The following is a 25,439-nucleotide window of genomic DNA, read 5'->3' as shown; positions in this document are numbered from 1 at the left end:
AATTGTCCAATCTGGTGGTGTTTTGTAAATGTGTGTGTATTTTGAGCGCGGTGGTGTGTACCACCAAAGGTTTACCGCGGTTGAAAGACAGCCGCAGTGATTCATGGGTCGTGATATTGTGGGCCTATTCCTGTTGGAATAACGGTGGTGGTTTTGCTATCGCCAGTTAATCACTGACCTTTGGGCTGGCGAACTTGTGTGGGTGAGAAAACGAGAGGGACTGGGAGAATTGTGGTCCAGTGTACAATCTCCCTAAACATGAACCTCTGAAGAAACTTAGTACACTGTTCCAAAAAGATCTATACACAGGGATGAAAGAAGTCAGTACTTAGCAGGCGAGCCCTCAAGCATCGATTAGGATGGTAAGCATCATCATTGGGCTATCTCCTCGTCAGACCGGCACTGCAATATCTGGCGGATCACCCTACATATAGTGGTGGCACTCAACCAGAGATGGCACAGCAGATCCAAGTTGGTCTGCAGTACGTACTGACAAAGAAAGAGGAGGAGAGTGAGATCAAAATTAAAATTGGCTCGGAGCCCCCGGCATCATGATTTAATCACTCAAAAAAGAGGATCAGGCCAGGATTAAAAACAGATGACGGAGTTAATGAAGGAAATAATGTCCTACTATACTCCTAAAAAAAGGGTGGGAAGGAGAGGTGATGTACCCTGTCCTAATCCAACGTGGTCGACATGTTTTGCGCCTCTGCGGTCAAAAATTGATCCTATGGCGCTTCTTCAGGACCATGAAAAATAACTTCTCCTATTAATAACAAAAGGTAAGTGCTAAAAGGTCACTTACTAGACTTCGACTAATTGTCAATGTCAATTGGTCAGTCGGTCGCCCTGTGTAAGAGATAGAAACAGAGACAAACATTGGTGTCTGTATAACAAAAATGTAAAATGTGATAGACATAATACCCCGATAACAGAGTTTGGCACAATGGACATAACATAGAAGGCTTACCATCCCAAGTAGTGGAAGAGCATCATAGGGACACGTAAACCTCAAACCAAAGGAGAGTTCACTACATATAAAGAAGATAACATTAAAATATATTGACAGAACGTGAAATCTCAATTGGCGCATAGAAACATATATCCAGTCTCTAGGTTGTGCTCCCAAAAAGTTTACGGTCTGAAGGAATAAAACTATTAATGTCAATACAGAAAGGAATATCAAGGAACACAAGTAAAGCACAACAGAATGCCAAATTTATCAGCAGTCACATATAGTTTATGTAAAAATTATGAGTGTGATAGGAAAAAAGAAGAAATGTCAATTGGATGCAGCAGGAATCCCAATTCAATACACTCGGTAACCCAGAACGTTAAATCAGGTTACTGACTAGCCAACTGCAGTAATACCAATAGGCTGACAGTCCATGTGACAGATTAAATAGGTGAACTCTACCCGTGTGGAGACAGGAAACGTTTAGCAAAAAGGAAGACTAAATGGAAGTCTTCCTGAAGTTCGGTAATCTAACCTCTCCGGGGACGCGTATCTAAAAATAGTACAGCGTGCCCGGGGGGTATAACGAGTGGATGTAAAGACGGCACTCGCCTCAGTAACTAAAACATGCTAGCAGTCCTCATAGCACGATCAGTATAATGAAGCCGTAGCGGGTCACCCGTGTAATCCGAGTAACCAGTGTCGTAGAGCCTATGGTGATGAATTTTGAATTTATTCTTTGCTTGACATGTATGCGATAATATAATCACATGAATTTGCTGTGTACATTGCAGTTGAGAATCACTTTGACATATTTTCCTATCATTGCTGTGACTATTTTTAAACGTGTGCCTCCAACCTAATAATCTTCTCTCTTAGGAACCTTGTGGTGAAGTCATAATAAATGTCTTTTTAAAACTAAGAAGTGCATTCCACAGATTTTTTGTCAGCTCGGTAATTAGTGAAAGCAAAACACACTCTTGTTGATTGTCCCCTTAACATGGTTAAGTACAAGCAACACCCCTTAATAAATGGTTTTCAGGTTGAGGCCTACAGCGACACAGGTGCCAGTGTCACAATGGTGGCTGAAAAACTGGTGGCCCCTGATCAACACCTACTTGGTCATCAGTACCAAGTGACTGACGCTCAAAACAACAACTGTAAGCCACCCCATGGCAGTTGTTCATCTCAACTGGGGGGGGGGGGGGTACTGGTCCTAAAAAAGTTGTGGTATCCACATGCCTACCTGTGGAGTGTCTACTAGGGAAAGACTTGGAGACCTCAGCTTGTGCTGAAGTGGAGTTAGAGGCCCATACAACAATGCATATCTTTGAATTGACAAGGGCTCAGGCCAAGAAGAAAAGAGAACAGTGAAACTTGCATCCTGAAACTATAGACCGAGAGCTTCCCAAAAGTAGGGGTACAAAGGGTAAAAAGTTATACACTATCCGTCCCTCCACTGATGATTTCTCTGAATCCCCCTACAAAAGATATAGTGGATTATGTGCTTGGCCTAAGATTGAGAATGGCAGAGTGCATGAAGAAGGCCACTAAGAACTTTCAGGCAAGCCAAGAACTGTAGAAACAATGGCATGACCAGAAGGCTGTCCTGACAGTGTACCAACCAGGGCAGAAAGTGTGTGTCCTGGAGCCAGTGGCACCAAGGGCACTCCAAGACAAATAGAGTGGACCACACATCATAGTGGAGAAAAAGGGTGAGGTCACCTGTTTAGTTGACCTTTGCACTCCAAGAAGTCCTCTCAGGTTACTTCATACAAACTGCCTAAAGCCCTTCTATGACAGGGCTGACTTAACCTTGCTCATGGCCACTGATGAGGGACAGGTAGAAGAGAGTGACCCTCTCCCTGATCTCTTCTCCAATACTGCAGCTGATGGTTTAGTAGATGGAGTGGTCCTAGCAGACTGCCTTACTGAATCTCAGAATGAAGACTGCAGGAACCTCCTCGGCCATTTCTCAGAACTGTTTACTCTTACACCTGGTCAAACAACATGGTGTGAACGCACCACTGACACAGGAGATAGTTTGCCTGTTAAGTGTAAAATTTACAGGCAACCTGATCCTGTAAGAGACTACATCAGATGTGCAGAAGATGCTTGTCCTAGGAGTGACTGAGCACTCGGGCAGCACCTGGGTTAGCCCAGTGGAGCTAGTACCAAAACCTAAGTCACGGAATGGGAAAAAGGAGATGATGTTCTGTGTAGATTATAGAGGGCTCAACACAGTTACTAAGACTGATGCTCACTCTATACCCAGGGCAGATGAGCTAATAGATACACTGGCATCTGCCAAGTATCTAAGCACCTTTGACTTAACTATAGGGTACTGGCAGATCAAATTGCCACAGGATGCATAATCTAAAACTGCATTCTCAACTATTGGAGGGCATTATCAATTTACAGTTTTGCCCTTTGGTTTGAGGACTGCACCTGACAGAGGTTGGTGAATACAGTCGCCCAAGGTCTGGAAACCTTTAGTGCAGCATATCTAGATGATATAGCTCTCTTTAGCTCCACCTGGAATGACCACTTGGTCCACCTATGGAAAGTTTTGGAGAATCTGCAAAAGGCAGGCCTTACTGTCAAGGCTTCAAAGTGCCAGATAGGGCAGGGGAACGTGGTTAATCTGGGACACCTAGTAGGTGGGAATCAGATTTAACCACTACATGAAAAGATCCAGTCTATTTTGAACTAGACTCCCCCTACAACACAGACCCAGGTCACAGCCTTTTTAGGTCTCACTAGGTATTAGAGGAGGTTCATTAAGAATTATGGCTCCATTGTTTCCTCTCTTACTGACCTCACCTCAAATAAAATGCCTAACAAGGAATTATGGACAGCCAACTGTCGAAAAGCTTTTGAGGAGCTAAAACAGGCCATGTGCCCTGCACCTGTTCTAAAAAGCCCAAATTACTCCAAGAAGTTCATAGTTCAGACTGATGCTTCAGAGGTAGGGGAGGGGACAGTTCTTTCACAGCTTAATACAGAGGGCCAGGATCAACCAGCAGCTTTTATCAGCAGAAGGTTGACCCCCAGAGAAAAGCATTGGTCAGCTATAGAGAGGGAGGCCTTTGTTGTGGTCTGGACCTGGAAGAATTTGAGACCATACCTCTTTGGTACTCACTTCATTGTTCAGACATACCACAAATCTTTCTTATGGCTTAAGCAGATGAAAGGAAAAAATCCACAATTGTTGAGGTGGTCCATTTTCCTAGAGAGTATGGACTTTCCTGTGGAACATAGACCTGGGAGTTACCACTCCAATGCAGATGGACTCTCCAAATATTTGCACTTAGACAATGAAGACTCATCTGGGCAAGGTTAGCCTTATTGTCCCTGGTTTGGGGGATTGTGCAGGAAATTACCCTCTTTCTTGGCATGGTTACCCCCTTTTTCTGCCTGATGTCAGTGTGCTTCACTGTGTTCACTGGGATCCTGCTAACCAGGACCCCAGTGATTATGCTCACTTTTCTAGATTTGGTTGTTTCTTACTGTTAACACAGTATTTCATACACAATTGGCATACTGGTGCCCTCTTATAAGTCTGTACTATATATGTCTAGGTACCCAGGGCATTGGGGTTCCAGGGGATCCCGATGAGTTGCAGTACATATGTTGCCACTCATAGGGAGCCCAGGTAAGGCTTCTGCAGGACTCCCATTGTAGCCTGTGTTAAGAAGGTGCAAGCACCCAAGATACAATGTTGCAGAAGTCGACTTGCTTCTTTGTTGCAGTTTGTAGAGTTCCTGGAGGGTCCAGATGCAGTTTTCTCATTGAGAAGTCAAAGTGGAGGATGCAGAGGATTCCTGCTGGAGTCTTGCAATCCGAATATGAAGAACCACCCAAAGGAGAGGCCCTAAATAGCCATGTAAGTGGATTGGTCACCTAACCCAGGAAACACCTATCAGGGGAGAGCTATGATGTCACCCGTTGGCCCTGGCCACTCAGATGCTCCCACAGTTACCTGCCAACCTTTAATCCAAGCTGGCAAAACCCAGGGACCCTCTGGAGGAACTTTTAGCACCACCCCTGGGGTGGTGATGGACAGGGGAGTGGTCACTCCCCTTTCATTTGTCCAGTTTCGAGCCAGAGCAGGGATTTAGGGGGTCCCTGAACTGGTGTAGACTGGACTATGCAAGGAGGGCACCAAATGTGCCATTCAAAGCATTTCCAGTGGCTTGGGGAGGCACCCCTCCCAAGCCTGTAACACCTATTTCCCAAGGAAGAGGGTGTAACACTACTCTCCCAAAGGAAATCCTTTGTTCTGCCTTCCTGGACTTGAGCTTTTCAAGCAGCAGGTGGGCAGAAACCTGTCTGTGATGTGGCAGCAGCTCGGGCTGACTAGAAACCTCAGAAGGCCGTAATGGCAGTACGGGGGGTCCTCTAAAGATCCCCATGAGTGCATGGGATCATACAACCAATGCTTAGAAATGCATGGGGGTATGATTCCTACATGTTTGATACCAAACATGCCTATGTTTGAATTTACCATTATATAGCTGGTCATGGCTGGTGACCTATGTCCAGTGCTCATGTAAATTGGCGTATCTGCACTAACAAAGTCAGAGAAAATGTTCATGGAGGTCGTGGGGGCACCTCTGCTAGTGTAGGGGTACCCTCACACACAGGTTGCACCCTGGTCTCATGGCTAGAGGGCCTGCTATAGCGGTGACTTATAAGTGACCTGGTGCAGTGTAAACGGCAGTGAAAGGGTGCATGCACCTTTTCACACAGGCTACAATGGCGGTCCTGCAGAAGCCTTGGCATGGGCTCCCTATGGGTGGCAAAATATATGCTGCAGCCCACAGGGGTCCCCTGGAACCCTAATGCCCTGGGTACGTAGGCACTGTATACTAGGGACTTATAAGGGGGAACCAGTATGCCAATTGTGTATGATTACTGTTTTAACAGTATACTACAACCAATTTCAGGAGACAGAATAACTACTGGGGTTCTGATTAGCAGGATCTCAGTAGACACTGTCAAGCACACTGACATCAGGCAGAAAATGGGGGTAACCATGCCAAGAAAGAGGGTACTTTCCTACTTATGGTGCATGGGAAATGCCACTTAATGCCACATTTGTGTCAAATTAAATGCAGCAAATGTGGCGCAAGGTGGCGCTAGTGGCTTATAAATATGCCCCTTCGTTATAAAGGCATCAGTGGTAAAGATATATGTGGTAAAGGTTTTAAAGGTATTATATTGGTTTATTTGGAAAGGCATGAATGGTAAAGGTGTATGTTTGGTAAAGGTTTTAGAGTTAAGTACAAGGTAAGTAGTAAGTGGTTTAAGTGTATATATATGTATATATATATGGGGTTTTAGGGTGGGTATGGGTTTTGGGGTGGTGGTAAGGGCATATGTAGATATTGTAGGTTTTGGGATAGGTACGGGTTTTGGGTTGGTAAGGGCATTTTTAAGTTTTAGGTTGGGTATTGGTTTTGGGGTGGAAAGGCATTTTTTGGTTTAGTGTGGGTAGAGGTTCTTGGGTGGTAAGAGCATGTTTAGGTTTTGGGGTGGGTATGGGTTTTTGGGTGGAATGGGCCTTTTTAGGTTTTAGGGTGGGTACGGATTTTGGGGAGATAAGGGTATTTTTAGGTTTTAGGTTGGATATGGGTTTTGGGTGGAAGGACTTTTTTTGGTTTAGAGAGGGTATGGGTTTTGGGGTGGTAAGGGCATTTTTAGGTTTGAGAGTGGGTATGGGTTTCGGGGTGGAAATTGCATTTTTAGGTTTTAGGGTGGGGATGGGTTTCGGGGTGGTAAGGGCTTTTTTTGGTTTTACGGTTAGTATAGGTTTTGCGGTTGTAAGGGCATTTTTAGGTTTTAGTATGGGTATGGGGTTTGGGGTGGTAAGGGAATTTTGTGCTTTAGGGTGTGTATGGGTTTTGAGATGGTAAGGGCATTTTTAGGTTTTAGAGCAGGCATGGGTTTTGAGGTGGTAAGGAATTATTGGGGTTAAGTGTGAATGAAGTTTGTGGTTGTGATTTAATAATATCCACAAATATATATGCATTACATATGCTTGGATTTCTATCTATCTATCTATCTATCTATCTATCTATCTATCTATCTATCTATCTATCTATCTATCTATCTATCTATCTATCTATCTATCTATCTATCTGTCTGTCTATCTATCTATGTACTTTATACTTACCATTTTTTTTTTGTGTTAAAGACATGCGTGTTAAAGACATTTTTGTGGTAAAAAACGTTCGTTGTAAGTGCATTTGTTGTAATGACAGATGCGTTATAATGACCAGTTGTAAAGGCAATCATTGTAATTGCATTTGTTGTTCAGTCATACAACCGATGTACATAGACCTTTGTGATACCTCAGCAGTGTAGACAACATGCATGGATGTGTGCCATCATTTCTATGGATATAGATATATTGAAATCAGAAGCGGGAAGCGCAGGAAGAGCGTCAGAGGTTCCAGGAGGTGTGTCAGGGGCAGGAGCCCTTTAATTCCAATAACAGTGCTCCCGCCGCGCGGGACGCGCCCGGGCAAAGCCCGGGCCAAGGGCGGGCCCGTCCTTGCCCGTCATTGCCAGGAAGAGGCAGGGCTGGGCCACCCCCCTGACATTCATCCAAAGTCGTTTGGACTTGGCAACTTATATGTATGGTTGCCTGAAGGTTCTGTGTTGCCATTTACCCCTAAAAAGGGTCTTTTTATAGAGGGCCTCAGGTCGATACTCTCCCTTTATTGTTGTAACGCTCTTATCATTACCTGATAGATTTTGGAGTGGGGCTAGGCTGGGTCTCTGCCTCTTTACATTCTGCAAGAGGTCTGCTTGTATCTAGAGTGCAAAATGTATAGCTAACGTTATCACACGAGAAGATAATAGTATTAACTAGGTCTACCCCCTCCAGTCCTTCTTCTAATCTCTTTCATAAATACATATTGTGGACTGGTTCATAGAGCCGAAGCACTATATAGGCGGCTCAAGTCATGGGAAAACGTAAGGCATCAGAACCCCCAAGGGGGAAGGAGAAATCTATAAAAAAAATTAGGAATGCGGGTGAGAACTGCACTATAGCTGAAATTGATGATCTTATCGAGGAGGTAGAGTCACTACTATGTAGCAGGGCCACCATCCGGGAGGGTCCCGATAAAAAGATTACCTCCTATTACATGAAGAAAATCGAACCAGAGGATGATAAAGTGATAGAGATTATCTGCCAGCAAGAGGGGGAGGCATCTTCTGATACTAGGACTGGCAGCCCTAAGGATGCTACAATTCATTCCATACATCCATGCACCATTGATAATACTAGGAAGAAGGGCCATACGCAGGAGTGCGAACTTGTGTGCTCCAATAAATATGCAGTCCTGACAGAACTCGATAGTATTAATGTACAGAATGCACAAGAGGGGGGATCTGTGGATGAGTTACACCCATTTATCCCAACTGTACAGTTAGATAGAGAGAGGACCTCTCCTCTCAACTTAGAACCCGTGAAACCTCTAAAACACAAAATAAGAACTATAGTAGACCTTTACGACCTACTCACTGGACTAATCCAGGAAGTTAGGGATTTGAAACTTGAAGTAAGAACCTTAACAGAAATTGTGGAAAAGGAGGGGGGTAGGGGTACTCACAGAGCTCAGTTACTAAAAGGAGTCCCCCCTGTATCATTCCATCGACAAGGTAGACCCACATGTTCTCAAAATTTGAATACTAACTCCAACTCTACCCCAGCTATAGCTAAGATTTTACATCAACCACAGGGATGCATGAGAGGGGTAAATGGGGAAAATACTGGTTCACGCAACTACCCTAGAAGAAATGCTAGCAATCTATGCCAAGAAACAGGGAATCCGCAAAGAGAACCCCGTTTGATAAAAGGACCCCAAAAAGGAAATTTTGAACCTACTCTGAACCCCTATCCCCAAGTATCTAATGATCATAACCATTACACTACATAGAATCGACATTCTGAGGAGGACAGGTTTCCTATTAGGACCAATGTTGTTTATCTGTTAAATGTTCCAAAATTGCCCTTAAATAGCAGAGAAGACGAGGATTCTTTAATAAATAAGCTTACACACTGGATTAGGGCCAAAAGACACTTTCTATCCATAATTCGATCAGATATCAGGGGGGCAGAAAGAATCCCAGGAGAGAAGGGGCAACATGACGTTATTGCACTAACATTTAAGGATGGAAGATTAATCAGAGGCCTGATTGACATGGAACAGAGAACCCCGCCCCCAAAATCAATGCCATGAGGTTTAGTTCGGATCCATTAATTACCAAACCCCGAGACCAGAGGTATAAGTACAATCACAATGAGGGATTGCAAAAGAGAAATGGTGATTCCAATCTAGAAAGAGTAGATTGACTAATCCAGATAGATCAGGCACTAGTGGGACCAAATGGGGACCCAACAGTAGGTGAGCCCCACGAAGGGAATGATCTTCATGTTACAGGGGCAGGGAGTGTAGTGGAGTCTTTGCATAGTAGGAAAGATTCGACAGCCTATTTGAGTCCTACTTCCAATGTCATTACCCTAAACGGAAGGGGTCCTATCACCATGATCTCCTGGAATGTAGCCGGCTTAAAAAATAAGCTTATAGACCCCGAATGGCAGGACTATATTGATCGATATCATGTCTGTCTCTTTGAAGAGACCCGGCTTAAAGATCCACCGTATAAATTAGGATACAAAACCTACTTTATTAGTGCAACTGCAGCTGCCAGAGGGAGACCGTCTGGGGGGTTGGTTGTATGGGTGAAAATCTCATTAAATGTCGAGATACGTATGCAAGCCACTGAGTCAGAGGACATTATATGGTTGGTAGTGGGGAAAAAAAATAAGATAATAACCCACTTGTTCAATGTATATATAAGACCTAGAAGGACAAATTTGAGGTCTCCTGTAAAAACTCTATTAGACGACCTGCTCAAAAAGATCCCAGTAGGAGAGACAATTATGATAGGGGGTGACCTTAATTGTAATTATGAACCTATAACTGGCATTTGAATATTTAGCAGAAGATGAAGATCGAATGAGAGCAATTCCTTATTTAACAATAGAAAAAACTGTTCCGGCCACAGTGGCCGCACTGCAACTCATGGGCCTTACATTAAAGCACGGACTGAGGGCGTGCAATGGCAGAGTGGGTGAAGGAGGCCTTAATTTGGATACCTTCCAGAGAGGCATTTCAACCTCAAAAATAGACTACATTTTGCATAGTATAAGTACATGGGGAAGATAGCGACCTTTAAAATAGATAAAAGAAGGGATAGCGATCACTTCCCGCTAATAATTGAACTCAGGGCCCACCTCCTAGATTTGGATTTGGAATATACAGAACATGACAAGGTGGGGTTACAACCCACCCTCAGTAACAATAGAAGGGTTGTAAAATGGCCAGTAATACTAGGCAATCTGGATATTATGACAAATATCTATAACATATTTTCTGATCTCCTGGAGCCTTATGCAGAAAACAAACCTATTGATATCCCTATTACGGCCATCCACCAGTCAATGAGTATTGCACTAAGACCCGTTCTGACCAAACAGCTACAGAACAAGCACAAAAAGGAGAAGGTGCAAACCACCCCAAGTAGTCCATGGTACACTAACAAATGTAGGGTGAGGAAAAGAGTATTGATAGAGGCTTTAAAACAAAAAAATCAATTAGCCGTACAACAGGCAAGGGCCAGCTACAAGAAAACGCTGGCAGCTGCCCAAAGCAATTGGGAGGATCAAAAATGGCAAGATCTGCTGGAAGCAGCAAAAAGCAATGATACTAGGATCTTTTGGAAAATCGTTACCCATGGTAGCAAAGAGGGGATATTTACCACAGATCATCATATAGATCCCAAAACATGGGTTAACTATTTTACCCAGCTTTACTCTGATCCCCCCACTCTCTATTTCTATCCCTCAAGACACAAAACCCTAGCTACCTGGGGCATCTTACCCGAGTTACAATTCAGTCTGGAGGAGACGGTGAATGCCATTGAAGTAATCAAGCCAGGAAAAGCCCCCAGTTTGGATAAGATCCCGGGGGATATGTTTAAACATAGCATAGAAATTTGGGCACCTTATCTAAATCTTTTAAGTAATGCTATAGCAAGGGGAGGTCTAATGCCCGAGACATGGAAAGGGGCAGAAATAATCCCAATCTACAAAAAAGGATCCAGGGAAGACCCAGGGAACTATAGACCAATCAGCCTCATAGATGCCATGCAGAAAATGTACGCTAGACAGATGCTGAATAGAATCAGTACCTGGATAGAAGAAAACAGCATATTAACTATATATCAAGCAGGCTTCAGACAGCAGACGAGTACAGTTGACCAGGCTTTTAGGCTATTGACAATAATGTGGAAATATACTAGACTAAGGAAAGGTCACCTCTATATCACGTTTGTGGATCTGCGTGCAGCCATTGATCTGGTGCCAAGAGATTCCTTATGGGCAGCATTAGGAAAACAGGGCATGCCAGGGAACCTCCTGGGCCAGCTAGAGAGGTTACATGAAAATACATTTGGAAAGGTTCGGTGGGGGCCAAAGGGAGAGTTGACAGACCCAATACCTATCAAGAGGGGGGTGAGACAGGGCTGTGTGCTTGCCCCAACACTTTTCTCATTATACATTAATGATCTGGTTTATCATCTGAAACAAAGTAACCATGACTCACCAAGATTGAATGGTGATCCAGTCCCCGCTCTCCTTTTTGCAGATGATACCATTCTATTATCTCAAACTCCCATGGGCTTGCAAACTCTATTAGACAAATTTAGTGAGTATTGCAGTATGAAGGGATTAGAAATAAGTACAAACAAGACCAAATACCTGACCGTTAACCCCCATAAAGCACTCAAGAGAAACATTCGGATTAGAGGGCAGGCATTGGAACGAGTAAAAAACTTCAACTATCTAGGGATACTGCTCGATGCCAACTTGTCATGGGCACCGCACCTCAATAAAGCTGCTATCTCCCTAACCCATAGTTCCATGGCAATTAGCAAAAATTACAAATGCTCAAGGTCTAGCATTGTGTCACCAGTATTTGAGATCTATAGGTGAAAAGCACAGGCTGCTGCTCTATATGGAGCCGAACTCTGGGGATTCACAAAACTAACCCCATTGGTTACTCAGGAAAATAATTTTATGAGGGGGGTACTGGCTCTCCCTCCATCCACCCCGCTGATTCCTTTAACCTATGATATTAACATGAAATAAATAGGTAAATTGGCAGCCCTGAGGCCCTTGCTTTACTGGTGTAGACTTTGGACAACCCCGGAATTGATCCAATTCAGGCAAGCACTAATTGAGATCATGGACTTGGATAAGGCCATTTCCCTCCCGTGGATCCACTATATAAGGCAATGTTTTTACAATTTAGGGCTGAAATTTTATTGGGATGAACCGCATACGCTCACAACACAATCCAAGATCCAACTAAAGCAAGTATTCTGGGACTTCACCTTTAATAGCCCTTTCTACAGCAAGGATCTAGGTAGACTAACCCTAAGCTTCCTGGATATTAAACCATTACCGAGTGCTGAGGAATGGATCGACACTATCCAACCTAGACGAGCAAAAGCTTTATTCATGAAGCTTCGATATGGGACTCTCCAGGTTAAGGCCTTGACTTTTAAATGGGGCCTTTTGAATGGGAGAAATCATGAGGCGACTTGTGAGCTGTGTAATATGGAGACTCCTGAAACGGCGGATCATGTTCTCTTAATCTGCAATGCTTATGGTAAACCAAGGAGGAAATGGATTCGACCTATTTGTAGGAATGTGGGAATCAGGAAATGCAATGAAGCAGCAAGATTCTTGAGATCCAGCACGATACCTTATGTTGTTTTTGGTCTAAGTCGGTTTCTATTAGCAATTTCATTCATTTGAGACAAGGCGGGCCTGAGGCTATAGGTGCTCCAACCCAGGCAAAACTCCCACAGTTAATCTACGGTCCCTAAACTGATAATTGGGAGTTACCTTTGGTAATCCAATGGTCTCTGGTTATACAGTTAGCCAAGGATATATTTAGCCCAGGGGATATTGTCATTACCCGGGAAGTCCTTGATTTATAACTTTATCTTGCCCCCTGGCATAAGGACCGTAGTCATTAGTCATTGGGAGGTTTTTCAAGTTACCTAGAATGGTCATTCGACACCTATGAAACTAGTCCTTAGATCCAGTCATTTATTTATTTATTTTCTAAAAAATCCCCCCTTAGCTAAACAAACAAGTGCCTCATGGCACGGGAGGCAAATTTTAGGGGTTTTATAAACGAAATATTGTAATCGATTCTTACTTATTCTTTTTAAGACCAACACCAGATAGTTTGTTTTTAGTAGTTAAGTGAATATTAATCGCTGTTGGAATAATGTGCCTATTGTATTACATGATTGTACCCCTTTTATGGCCTTTAATTGAATATAGGCATGTATGAATGAAAGAAATCGTTGGGTCCCAGGGACTGTTAACCAGTTCTTAAAATTAGCAAAATAATCCCTCATGTGATGGTGGTATGCATATTGCCAAGACTTCTAGAGGCAATTTGATATGCTAGAGGCAAATGTTCTTCCAAAAAGCATGAATCCTATTTTTACGATGGTCACTATTTGTGCTAGCACATTGTTATTGCTACTAATAGTGAGATAACAATCCTAATTGTTTTTTGTATAAAGATTCGTATTTAAAGGTATTTCATAATATTTTTATGGTGATGTGTATGATGATGTGTATTGTGTATTTTTATAGTGTTTCTATTGATCAACTGCTTATTCTTATAACATTCATATTTATAACTTGCCTATCTGTATTGTATGGCCCTGGGGGAGCCCTGGTTCTGATCTTCATTATGAAGGGTCTGATTTATTGATTCTCTCAAAGTGCTCTCGTTTCCTTTTTAGAATTGTAAGATTTTTGTCAGTATGCTTTTATGGTATCGTTGGGTCCCAGGGACTGTCAACCAGCTCTTAAAATTAGCAAAATAATCCCTCATGTGATGGTGGTATGCATATTGCCAAGATTTTTAGAGGCAATTTGATATGCTAGAGGCAAATGTTCCTTCAAAAAAGCATGAATCCTATCTTTACGATGGTCACTATTTGTGCTAGCACACAGTCATTGCTACTAATAGTGAGATAACAATCCTAATTGTTTTTTGTATAAAGATTCGTACTTATAGGTATTTTAGAATATTTTTATGGTGATGTGTATGATGATGTGTATTTGTATCTTTATAGTGTTTTTATTGATTAACCGCTTATTCTTATAACACTCATATTTATAACTTGCCTATCTGTATTGTTTTGCCCTGGGGGAGCCCTGGTCCTGATCTTCATTATGATGGGTCTGATTTATTGATTCTCTTAAAGTGTTCTCGTTTCCTTTTTAGAAATGTAAGAATTTTGTCAGTATGGTTTTATGGTATTGTTTTGCCGAAATAAAGCTGAAAAAGAAAGAAAGAAATCAGAAGCTAGGAATGTTACAACCTTGCTAATATACTCTGAGTGGAAAGTGGCCACACAGCATTGTGCCTTTGCATACTGTTGTATGCAGTACAAAAAGGCAATGGTGGCTTATTCACAGGTACAGATTTAACTGATATGTATCAACATCTTGTACAATTTGAAAAGGTTCAGGGAAGATTAAACATTGCAAATAGTTATGTATACTTGCATTTGCCATGAAGGGTGTGGCAAATGAGTCCTGGCTGTTTGGGAGCCTAATGTTGGCATTAATACCTATGAGGTGCTGGTGTGGTAGTTGACATACTCATGTGAGTAGTGATGTAAGTGTATCTGGGCTTGGGGCTTGCATCGTGGTAGGTGTACTTCTCCTGTTTGCACCACATATGCTTTGGTCCACGGAATCCTCCACAGACAGATGTAAGGGTTCACATGTCTGATGTGTATGTAGTGTCAGTGACCCAAAGATGGAATAATTGCATGATTTGGTAGGTCATCTTGCAGCAGTTTAGATGTTCATATTTCTGGTACTCTGTTTGAAATCTTGTGTTTGTGTGTGGGACATAGGTTAGAGTCAATTTGCCCCTTACTTGACTGATGATGTTACATCCACGAGGGTTGGCATCTCCTTTGCTACAGGCACCTCTGCCCCAGCCCCTGTTAGCCCTGATGCCCTCAGTGAGGAGGCTATTAACCTCCTGGGGTCGATCTCTGTCGGTCAGTCGACCACTGTGAATGTCATCCAAGGACTGGCAACTCAAATTCAACAGAACAATGCATTCCTGGAGAGCATTTACGGTGTACTGTCTGGCCTATAGAGACCATTTCAGGCTCTGGCCTCAACACTGTTGGCAGCCAGTCACCCTTTGTCAACCATTCCTCCTCCACCTTCCTCTTCACAGTCCCAATCCCCCATTCCCCAAGCTAACCAAAGCATACAAAAAACGGTCATGCATCCACCTCATCATCCAAGGGTAGTGCAGACAAATATAAGCACCACAAGACGCACCACCGTCATGCACACAGACAACATCAACCTGCAGACACAGCAACAGTCATGACCTGTCTTGAGACCCCCACCACTCCCAGCATCACAGACACAACAGCTGGCACACCTGCAGACTCCACACCAACATTCACTGATACAGCCACCATACCTATCATACCTGCAGACAGCACTCCAGCAGACCCTCAGACATCCACCCCAGTCACCACACCTGCAGTCACCATAACCAGTGACATGCCTACATGCAGCACATCCACCATACCTGCAGTCCTAACCCCATCAGACAGCTATACCACTGCATCGCCCAACAACTCTACCCCTCAGTGTGACACATACACCCCCACATTCACCCACCCAACAGACACCCACCACCCACAAGCACATTTCTCCCACACATGCACACAAAACATCCACACTAACACATCATACAACCACTCCTTCGCCCTCCACATCAATTCCGTATCAGATGACCATCCCTGTGTGTCAAAGAAAACATTCCTTGCTGGATTTGACCTTTTCCTACTCCTTCTTACCCTGTGGCATCCCTAAAAGATCTGCTTCCCTCCCCAAGTCCATCCCTTATACCTCCAAGGCCTCCCCAACCTCCCCTGCCAGCACCCATGCCCCTCACCCACAAAGAAGAACTCCACCCCTCTCATACAAGTCTGCACTCCTCCCAAGCCCCAATAATTGAACCCCCCTTCCAAGTCCAAGCATAAACCCCCCTCTGAATCCTAAGCCCAAACCCCTCCTCCCCACCATCTCCCAAGGATCCCTGAGGTGCCTGCCTGCCCTCTTGATGCCTCTATGGAGGTTACACGGAAGTCAGGAGTCAAATTGGGGCACCATTTTGTGCCTTTGGTGCAACAGCATGTATATATTGACTGGCCAATGACCTTGGACTTATATTTGTGTTCAAATTATTTATTACAATATATTATAACCCAATAGCTGTTGATTTTTCTGGTTACATCTTTGTCCTGCATTTCCTTTCATAGGTATGAGTTGTTCCTGGATGACATTGGTTGTTTGCCAATGTGTGTGTCTGTGTGTGCTGCTTGATGCTTCCGGTATTGTCTGAGCAGTCTGTGAGGTTGTGTGAAGTGCCTTTTGTCACCCAGGGATTATGTGTGTTTTGTGTGAAAAGCATGTGCATGTAGCTGATTTGTTTTTTCGTGGTAGTGTGTTGTGTTAGTGTTGATATGTGTTTGCTGTGGTGCTGTGTGGCTTTGTGTATTTGGCCTGTTTGAGTTTGCATTTATTGTGCAGGGCACATTAGGTTTGCTGTACTGTGTGTGTGTGTGATGTATATATTGATTGATAGGTTGTATGATGGTGTAATTGTGTGTTTCATCACAGATGTTTACATATTGGTTTTATGTGTGGGGAGTTTCTGACCAATGTCGGTTGTGAGTGTTTGATATGTGTATACATTTGTGTAGTTGTGGTGTTGCTGTTACAAGTTTCCTTGTTGTGTGTGTATCGGTGGGGCTGGCCCTGTGCTGCATTGCCATGCATCAGTGTGTGTTCTTGACGTGTGGTATGTGTGTATGTGTGTGTATGCTTGCTGCAGTGTGTGTGTGCTGTGTATGTGTGGGTGTGTTTGTTGCGGTGTGTGTTACTGTACTGTTACATGTGAGTATGGCGTATACATGGAGTATAGCCCCCCGTGGTATGTCATGTTGTTGTAGTTTAGCGATTAGATTAAGCATTAGCAGAAGACATCTTGTATTTAGTAACTATTGTGAACATTTCGCGGAATCCATTTTGTATTCATGGCAGCCATTTTCTTTGCCACATGCTGCCATGTGCTCACCATGTGCTCTGTCCTACCTTTCTGTTAAATACTCTTGAAAATCTGCCTAGTGACAAGTTATATTTAGCATCTCCCACTTTCACACATGCTCAGTAAGGTCTGCAGCTGTTAGTCCTTGAAAACTGTCAGCTCCTCCTACCTGTCGACTGTGCATTTCCACATGACCTTACATGTATGCAAGTCTTGTTTCTATAATTGTACCACCTCCTTTTAGCCCCTGCGTGGGTATTAAAAGGACCATGCTCTCTCAGTTCAGTGTGCTACTTCAAACATTACCGAAGGGTGCTGTTTGAACTGTAGTACCACCTCATGAGGTTAATAAACTTTGGGGGTCATTCTGACCCTGGCGGTCGACCGCGGGAGCACCGCCAACAGGCTGGTGGTGCTCCCATGGGCATTCTGACCGCGGCGGTACAGCCGCGGTCAGAAACGGGAAACCGGCGGTGTCGCGCTGGTTTCCCGCTGCCCCTGGGAATCCTCAACGGCGGCGCTGCAAGCAGCGCTGCCATGGGGATTCCGACCCCCTTCCCGCCAGCCTGGCTCTGGCGGTTTCCACCGCCAGAACCTGGATGGCGGGAACGGGTGTCGTGGGGCCCCCTAACAGGGCCCCATTCAGATTTTCAGTGTCTGCGTGGCAGACACTGAAAATCGCGACGGGTGCAACTGCACCCGTCGCACCCCATCCACTCCGCCGGCTCCGAATGGAGGGGGGTTTCCCGCTGGGCTGGCGGGCGGCCTTCTGTCGGTCGCCCGCCAGCCCAGTGTGGTACTGAAAATTCTGGACCAGTGTTATAAGCGTCGTCGTATCACAACGATTTTGGTATCAGCAGACCGGGAATGATTAGAATAGTATGCACAAGCATTGTATTCATATTTGGGTAACGAAATCACCCGAATATCAGAGTTTCCATCCTGAACCCTCGTGTTCCATTTAAACGACAGCCATTTTGTGATTGCCCTCACATAGGCCAATGTCAAATGCTGAAAACGAGTCTGAAGGACACGTACATCTTTGCTGACTCCTCTGTGACCTGGGCAAGCTGACTCCACTGCCTGAAGCCAAACCTGTTCGGCCAGTTTCTTTCCCAGTGGCCGAATGAGATTAGTATCAAGGCACAACACATCATAAAACCTTTCATCACACACAAACCATGCCTAATCTTACACACACCTGTCCCTGTTTCTTTCTTTATGACTTGCTTTACAAGGAGGAGGTGCCCGTTTACATTGGGGTCCGTCGATATCTGATGAAAGTACTAAGCCTTGCCGGGTAGTTGATTGAGGGCTGGACAAACTGAAATATGGGCTTGTCATCATAAACCTGCTATTTCTTTGTAGTGAAAATATGTGAATGATCAACTGTAAAATAAGGAAAGTTTGCCTAAAGCATAATATTTTGTATAAAAGAGAAGGTTAGCTTTGCAAAGGGAGCAGTCTCCTGAGAATATACACCGTGTTGTACTTCTAGGATACCTGTTGCTGGCTGCAGCCAATAAACAAGATCTTTGACTTCACCAAGAAGACTCTGTGTTTCTGTAGTCTGAAACAGGAAGGACTCGAAGTCTTAGGGTGTGTTCCCTGGCACCACTGGGTTCTGAAAAACCCAGTACTTCAGTTGGCGCCCAACGTGGGGCGATTTCAGTGGTACCAGTCCAAGCCAGAGGTTCGTGAGGAGCTTCGTGTGAAAATTCTGGAGGAAGGCCGCCACTTCATCGACCCCTGTATGTCGACGTGGTCCGAAAGTCTTTGCTGCGAGGTTCCCCGCTTCCTGACAGCTACGAAGGACTGCTGCCCTGACTATCGCCCTGTTTTGGACCCTTGATGATTTGGTAGAGCGAAACGATAAACGAGTCTTCTGGTGACATCATCGATACCTCAGTTAAGTATAAGTGGAGCGTCTCCCAGTCCTTAGTTTGGTTCTTAGTTTGGTATCCCCTTGGGATCTTTTATTTGGAACTTGCAAGTACCAAAGCCGAGGGATTCGTGTATTCACGAGAATATCGTATTCGATAATCCTTTGAAGTTTGAAGCTAAACTAGAGAGTGAAGATGCCTGGTTTTAGCAGATATGGAAATTTGTTTTGTCTTGGTTATAATAGGGATTCCCGATTGGAGGACTCATGTCCGGTTCCTCCGATTGGAACTCCAACCTATGAACTATATGTGAAACATGGCATAGGCCCCCTCACATATAATGAAGTATGGATCCGATACACCAGGAAAGATGGTGTTTTAAAATGGCCCCAATATGGTAGTTTTGACACAGAGATTCTGAATAATCTGGAGGTTAAACTTTTCAAGAAGAAAGCCCGGCCGGCGATGTTTGACTCTTTCCGCCTATGGCGTAAGGAAGCCAAACAGAAGGAAATTAAATTAGCAAAGAGAAATAAGAGGGAAGAGGGTATCTCGATAATGCAAGCTGCCATGCAGTTTAAAGATGATGAAGAAGAACAGATGAATGAGCAGTTGCACAGGAAACGTAAATTGGTGACCGATAAATGTTATCCAGTTTTTCCGCTTCTTCAGCAAGATGCAGCAAAAGAACTTGAGAAAGATCCTTTAATGTCACACTTGTGGAGTTCGCCACCCCCTTATCCGCAGAATGCTACAGCACCCCCGCAACCTTTAGCTGTGCAACCTCCGGTTATTGTGCCTCAGGTTCTTCCACAGCCGCCAGCTCCTTTTCAGTTGGCTCCTATTACTATGGTGCAGCCCCTTCAAGGGCCGCTGACTTCGCTACCTGCTCCATCTGTACCTCCTGCGACTTTATGTACTACATCGACTGCCTCTTCTGGTGTTCTTCCTGATACTGCCTCTGCGTCTGCTTCTGCGTCTGCCTTGCCTCCCTCTGTTTTTCCTCCTGTTCTTTCATCAACTTCTCCTTCTGTCCGACAGAGAATGACAGATACTGTTGCCAGCCTTATATTTCCTCTCTTTGGGTCGACTGGTGTGACCCCAGATTCGGAGCGTAAACAGTCGCGTAGTAAACTGCCTAATTCTCAAGAGAGAGAAATGTTGGACCGTATGGCGCGTAAATGGGTTGTTTACCCTTTAAGATACGATGTAGAGTCTGTTATGGATGTCTTCCGTCAATGGGGAGCACCGAAACAAAGATACGTTTTTGAGAAAATGTGTGCTTTCCTTTGTGAGGAATTGGAAGATAATGATTTGGAAACAAATCCGCCTGATTTGTGCCGAGTACGGTTTGAGTTTGAAAAAGGCACGATTGTGGGTCCCGATGTTGAGAAAGCAGTTGCGACGTTGTTGTCCTTTAGGAATAAGGATCCTTCACAGTCATTGTTCCAACATGACTCCTCTGTTAAAAAAAAGGTGCAACAGTACCAAATGAGAGAAGTCCCTCCGGTATGGAAGGACGCCGTTACGGCTGATGTTGCTAATCAAATTGATGCTGTCCCAGCTCATTTTCAGCGTGTTTGGGTACATGTTCCGTGGAAGTGAGCTGAAGTTTTAGCCCTTAAGCAGACTTTGCCTGATCCCCGTAAAAACCCTGCAGGGTATTATAAGGAATTATCACAGACTGCAGACTCATGCATTATGAATTTAGCCAACATAGACATGTTATTTGGGAATGTTGTTCCACAGCCTTTGTGGGGATTGATTCGCCATACAGATCATGCACAAGAGTTAGGTGACTCATGGGCTAATATTAGTGCTGCAAATGATAGACAAGTTGGTGGTGCCAAACCTGAGCCTTTGGTAGCAGAACTGCCTGCTAGGATCATTACTTACATGAAGACTTTAATGCCTGCGATGCGTGTGAATTGGGATAAATTGTCTGCGTGTAAGCAGAAGAAAGATGAAACAGTGTCTGATTTCTTCACCAGGTTTGAGGAAACGTTTATCGACCACAGTGGTCAAGATATGAGTACAGAAGGTGGTCAACGGTTGTTCGTCGACAAATTTGTGCACAATTTGCTTGCCGAGCTGTGTAAGAAATTGAAGGATTCAGAGAGTTCTTGGGCCGTTTCCTCTTCAGCACAAATATTCGCTACTGCACAGTACTACGAAAATAGGGATAAAGATGAGAAGGATAGAGCAGACAAGAAAACTAAAGAATTAATGACGAAGGTTCTTTTACACCAGGCGTATCCGCCACGTGGTGGTCAGAGTAACTATCAGCAACCTCAACAGTTCCAGAGAAACTCGCAAAGGTTCGAGTTTTCTCAACCACGTGTTCCTGTAGGTCCCAATCAGTGTTCATATTGTAAAGAAGAGGGTCATTTCAAGTATAGTTGTCCTAATTTGTTACAGCGTACGAATGGTGCTTCTGGCGCAAGAGGTCGAGGTGTTCAACAAGCTCCTAGAGGTAGAGGACGTGGAAGTTTTCCCCAGAACACGCGTTCCTTTCCATCTCAAAACTCAATGAATAGTTTTGACCAGCAACATAACGCGTCTGGTAGGACGGCTCAGTACTATGCTGACGACTACTATGCAGAAGATGAGAATCTGGAAGGTAATAATTGCTAGGACAACCATAGACGAAGAGAGGGAGTTTTTTTAGTTCCAGTGGATCAGAATGGACATTATGTTAAGGTGATTACATCAGGTGTGTCGGAGCCTTTTCTGTTGAATACTGGTGCTACAAAGAGTTCTATTATGCACTCAAAACTCCCTGGCGCACCTTTGTCTGGCGAGATGAATATTTCAGTAGGTTTTTCTGGCGCCCCGGTTAGGAACCCGATTTCTAGTCCTATGTCCCTTTCTGTTGGACCTTGTGAATTGGAAGCACCCCTTATTCTGACGACAGGTTGTGGTGAAAACTTGTTTGGATTGGATTTGTTGAAAAGATTGTATGCAACATTATGGGGGTCATTCTGACCCTGGCGGCCGGTGGCCGCCAGGGCCACCGACCACGGGAGCACCGCCAACAGGCTGGCGGTGCTCCCACGAGCATTCTGACCGCGGCGGTTCAGCCGCGGTCAGAAGCGGCAAGTCGGCGGGCTCCCGCCGACTTACCGCTGCTCGGGGGAATCCTTCATTTCGGCGGAGCGCGCTCCGCCACCATGAGGATTCTGACCCCCCCTACCGCCATCCTGTTCATGGCGGGAAAGCCGCCATGAACAGGATGGCGGTAGGGGGGGTCGCGGGGCCCCTGGGGGCCCCTGCCGTGCCCATGCCAATGGCATGGGCACGGCAGGGGCCCCCGTAAGAGGGCCCCGCAAAGTATTTCAGTGTCTGCCTTGCAGACACTGAAATACGCGACGGGTGCCACTGCACCCGTCGCACCTTCCCACTCCGCCGGCTCGATTACGAGCCGGCATCCTCGTGGGAAGGGAGTTTTTCCCTGGGCTGGCGGGCGGTCTTTAGGAGACCGCCCGCCAGCCCAGGGAAAAACTCCTAATACCCTGCGCGGTCTTCTGACCGCGGAGCGGTATAATGGGGGCGGAATTCTGGCGGGCGGCCTCTGCCGCCCGCCAGAATCAGAATCACCCCCTATATTGTGCTCCTTCGGGAGTACAACTTACACTGGGTAGGAAATTGGTCTCTCCAATGTATTTGTCGAAGGATAAACTTCCGACCGAATTGTCGTTTCTTCCTGATACCATTTGGGCTACTGGTCCTAATGATGTGGGTCTTTTGGAAATACCGCCTTATGTTGTGACATTGAAAGCCAACGTTAAATTACCACGCATTCAACAATACAAGATCTCTAGTGAAGGTGAAAAGCCGTTGCTGGCGATCATTTATGATTTAATTGAAAAAGATGTAATTGAAGAGACAAGAGGCAACGTTTGTAATAGTCCTATTCTGCCTGTTTTGAAACGTACTGACCCCTCTAAGCCACCTGTTTACAGGCTTGTGATTGATCTTAGAGAGGTAAATAAAATAGTTGTGCCAGAGTTTCCAGTTGTTCCTAATATCATTGCCCTATTGACTATGATTCCAGCTTCCGCCACCTGGTTCTCGGTGATTGACTTAAAGAATGCTTTCTTCAGCATCCCGATTGCAGAGGAGAGCAGGGATATTTTTGGCTTCAGTTTAGGAGGCCGAAGTTTCCGCTTTAAACGCGCTCCACAAGGCTACTGTGAAAGTCCATCAATATATAGTCAGGCTTTAAAAACACAGCTTGATGCCATTGTTTTACCTGACGGCGCTAACCTTATTCAGTACATTGATGATTTGCTAGTCGCTACAGATACTGAAGAGATTTGTAAAGAAGCCACCTTGTCGTTGTTGCGTCATTTATCTGATTTACATCACAAAGTGTTCCTTTCAAAACTGCAATATTGTCGACAAGAAGTGACCTACTTAGGTCATCTCTTATCGATGGAGGGAAGGAAACTGACCTCAGAAAGAATTCAGGCAATTGCAGAATTGAGTGTGCCAAGGACACAGAGAGAAGTACGTGCTTTCTTGGGCATTACATCATACTGCAGACAATGGATACCGAATTTTTCTTTGCTGGCCAAATCTTTGGTAGCATTGACTTATAAAGATACACCAAACCCCGTTCCGTGGTCTGAAGATTGTCAGAAAAGTTTTTCTGAATTGCGTAATGCATTGTGTTCAGCTCCTGTGTTGGGTACCCCCGACTACAGTAAGCCCTTTACACTGTATGTCCATGAGAAAGAGGGTTGTGCATTGTCAGTGCTGACACAGTCTTTTGGAGACAAGCAGCGCCCATGCGCATATTTTTCGTCGACTTTGGATCCGGTAGCTAAAGCATTGCCGAGTTGCTTGAGAGCCACAGCGTCAGCAGCTGTTTCTATTCGACAGTCTGCTGGGTTAGTGATGAATAATATGTTGATTGTGATGGTTCCACATGCAGTGGACACGTTGTTAAACAGGACCAAGACACAGCATTTAACTAGTGCTCGATTGTCAGGTTACGAGTTGACACTGTTAGCGAGTCATGTGCACATAAAGAGGTGCAATACGTTGAATCCAGCCACGTTATTGCCGATTTCAGTAGAGACAGATGATGTTGAACAACATGATTGTTTTCTTAGGACAGAAAAAGAAATGAAAGGGAGAGTAGATCTTAAAGATACTCCTCTTGTAAAGTGTGATGGTACCTTATGGGTGGATGGTTCATGCTTCAAGCTTCCGAATGGTGATACGACTGCAGCATATGCTGTCACAACTTTGCATACGATTGTTGAAGCTGAACGTATACCACATAATTCAGCTCAAGCAGCAGAGCTGATTGCACTTATGAGAGCGTGTGTGTTATCGAAAGGAATGAAAGTGACCATATATACCGACAGCCAGTATGCGTTTGGTGTGGTCCATAGTTTTGGACGATTGTGGAAAGAACGTGGGTTCCTGACTTCGCATGGAACTAAAATTCGGCATGGTCAGTTGGTGAATGAGCTTCTTGAGTCACTGACCTTGCCATTACAAATTGCGATTGTGAAATGCAGTGCACACAATAAGGTTACTGATGATGTCGGTCGTGGCAATGCATTTGCTGACGAAATCGCAAAAGAAACAGCAAAAGATGTGATGAATCGAATGTATGTTGCAGGCCCCGCAAGATGGGTTGGTGACGTTGGAATATGTGAAGATACGATAGAGGGTGTGAAGTCTATTCAAGCTGAAGCTTCAGAGAAAGAGTTGAGTGTGTGGAAAGAAAGTATGGGTAAATTGGATGAAAATGGTTGCTGGGTTGACTTGTCAGAACATCAGCGATGGTTGTTACCCAATGCGTATGTGCTTGCAGTGGTGACAATGGCTCATGGAATGGCCCATATCAGTGTGAAAGGGATTTGTAAGTTGTTGGCTCCAGTATGGCAAAATGCTGGAATTCCTAAATGTGCAGAGAATGTGGTCAAGAATTGCATGGTGTGTCTGAAATACAATCCTGGTAGGGGAACCCCAACTCCAGCTGGTCATTTTGCACCTCCAACGTATCCGTTCGAGGTTTTGCAGCTAGATTTCATCCACATGGAAAGGTGCAACAATCTGAAATACGTACTCGTTGTTGTTTGTGCTTTTTCAAGATGGGTAGAAGCATATCCCTTAAAAGACAACACTGCCTTATCCACATCTAAAGCCCTTGCCAAAGAATTCTTCCCTAGGTTTGGAATGCCGAGAATGGTCTGGAGTGATAGTGGGAGTGAATTTGTGGGTTGAGAGATGAAAAAAGTATGTGAGGGGCTAGGTATCCAGCAAAAAGTCCACGCTGCAAATCACCCCCAATCAGCTGGACTAGTAGAGTGCTATAATGGC

The sequence above is a fragment of the Pleurodeles waltl genome, chromosome 2_2, assembly GCF_031143425.1.
Source record: "Pleurodeles waltl isolate 20211129_DDA chromosome 2_2, aPleWal1.hap1.20221129, whole genome shotgun sequence".
Classification (NCBI taxonomy): Eukaryota; Metazoa; Chordata; class Amphibia; order Caudata; family Salamandridae; genus Pleurodeles; species Pleurodeles waltl.
The sequence above is the reverse complement of the archived record's forward strand: the minus strand, read 5'-3'. Positions refer to the sequence as shown.